Source organism: Schistocerca piceifrons, chromosome 6 (assembly GCF_021461385.2).
Source record: "Schistocerca piceifrons isolate TAMUIC-IGC-003096 chromosome 6, iqSchPice1.1, whole genome shotgun sequence".
NCBI classification, from domain to species: Eukaryota; Metazoa; Arthropoda; class Insecta; order Orthoptera; family Acrididae; genus Schistocerca; species Schistocerca piceifrons.
This window is the reverse complement of record NC_060143.1, coordinates 252,494,362-252,496,757: the sequence shown is the minus strand read 5'-3', so window position 1 is coordinate 252,496,757 and position 2,396 is coordinate 252,494,362. Positions and strand designations below refer to the sequence as shown.

Here is a 2,396-nt window from a genome sequence, read left to right as displayed (position 1 = left end):
CATACGTCAGTGTTGTGCGTGGGTAGTATTTTGTGACTAAATGTTCCCTTTGCTAGAGAACAGTGCTTCCATCTTAAGTAACAGTTGTGTAAAATCTGATAAATAATATGCAATTTAGTGCCACTCACACGACTTTAGAGACAACATTTCTACACAACGTCAAGTCGAGATTTCTTTAGCAGAGTGACAAATATTAGCCAGGATGAAACTTCCTGGCAGATTAAAACTGTGTGCCCGGCCGAGACTCGAACTCGGGACCTTTGCCTTACTCGGGCAAGTGCTCTACCAACTGAGCTACCGAAGCACGACTCACGGTCGGTACTCACAGCTTTACTTCTGCCAGTACCTCGTCTCCTACCTTCCAAACTTTACAGAAGCTCTCCTGCGAACCTTGCAGAACTAGCACTCCTGAAAGAAAGGACATTGCGGAGACATGGCTTAGCCACAGCCTGGGGGATGTTTCCAGAATGAGATTTTCACTCTGCAGCGGAGTGTGCGCTGATATGAAACTTCCTGGCAGATTAAAACTGTGTGCCCGGCCGAGACTCGAAGTCGGGACCTTTGCCTTTCGCAGGCAAGTGCTCTACCAACTGAGCTACCGAAGCACGACTCACGGCCGGTACTCACAGCTTTACTTCTGCCAGTACCTCGTCTCCTACCTTCCAAACTTTACAGAAGCTCTCCTGCGAACCTTGCAGAACTAGCACTCCTGAAAGAAAGGATATTGCGGAGTGAATATCTCATTCTGGAAACATCCCCCAGGCTGTGGCTAAGCCATGTCTCCGCAATAGCCTTTCTTTCAGGAGTGCTAGTTCTGCAAGTTTCGCAGGAGAGCTTCTGTAAAGTTTGGAAGGTAGGAAACGAGGTACTGGCAGAAGTAAAACTGTGACTACCGGCCGTGAGTCGTGCTTCAGTAGCTCAGTTGGTAGAGCATTTGCCCGCGAAAGGCAAAGGTCCCGAGTTCGAGTCTCGGCCGGGCACACAGTTTTATTCTGCCAGGAAGTTTCATATCAGCGCACACTCCGCTGCAGAGTGAAAATCTCATTCTGGATTAGCCAGGATAATCATTTTTGTGATCAAACGAATTGTTATGCTGACAATAGGTAACTGGTTTTATATTTTTTTATCTACCTGAAATATCATTTATAAGTAATTAAAGTCACGAAATACTATAAACCGGTTCCGCCACAACACCTCATCTTTCTCTATCTCTACATCTGCTCCTAATTCCCTCTCTCTGTCCACCTGCGCCTCTCACCTCTCTCATTTCATATCCACCTGGCCCTCTGTCCATCTGCCCTTTCTCCCTGTTCACATCTCATCCTTCCTCTCTAAGTCCATCTCCTCCTCACCCCTCTATTTCCATCACCTCCTCCTCTCCCGTCACTCTCCACATTATCACCATGCTGGTTCTTACCCCACCGCACTTATTTCTGGATACTAAGTAATATATGTACCAATTTTGGCTGAAATCGATCCAGTAGTTTAGGAGGAGCCCGTCGTTTTGCCCTCTTATGCACTTCTCATACATGTTTCACCCATATTTGTGCACATACATCACCTGCATCTCTGACGAATTCCACCCTGCAGTTTCCTTTTCACGCATCGTAATGTTTATGACGTCTTATTTCCTGAATTTTGCGTAATTCAATATAATTTTACAGGTACATCCAGTGACACATTGGAATACCGTGTGCAAGATCTGTTGCGAATAAATTCGGTAGTAAAGAAAATATAAATGAAAACGCCACGCACGATACGCCATTTTTTACGCATCTCAGTGTTTAATATGTCATATCTCCTGAACTATGCGTCTTACAATCATGTATTCTTTCATACACACTCATTGTTATATGTGAGTACTGTCTGAAAATGTGTTGCGAAGAGAGTAGTAAAAGGGATACATTAAAATACATGAAACGTTTTTGCAATTGCGAATATGGAAAACCACCAGCTTTATAAAGGAATGAGGATAGTGAAAATTTGTGCCGGACCGGGACTCAAGCCCAGACTTAAGCTTATCGCGAGCTATTAGGCCCTCCGAACACGACTCACGGCCAGACCCAAACTTCCACGTGTCGTCAGCCATGTGTGTACGATCTGCACTCGCACATTCATTATGTATATTCCTGTACAAGTACTGAGAGTCGCTTTTCCGGTGTCGGCAGATAATATGACATTGCACTCCCTGTGTTGTTCAGAAATACGATGCACTGTACACGCATGCAAGTCCGAGGGAACACTGCATTGTATTTCTGAACAACGCAGGCACTGCAGTACCGTAACAAATCAGAACGTCGTGCCTGGTTCAGCAGTCTTACTACTGCACGAACAGCGAAAATATATCAAATAACTTCCGGGAATTCAGCCAGGTAACACTTTCAGCGACCGCCGAT

The 2,396-nt window shown here is 45.2% G+C and overlaps 1 non-coding gene across 1 annotated transcript; it reads right to left on the bottom strand.

Annotated features, from left to right (window-relative positions):
• Positions 1 to 230: 230 nt before the first annotated feature.
• Trnat-agu lies at positions 231 to 305 on the bottom strand. The gene has a single exon. It is a non-coding gene; the product is annotated as a tRNA-Thr (tRNA).
• Between the last annotated feature and the right edge of the window lie 2,091 nt (positions 306 to 2,396).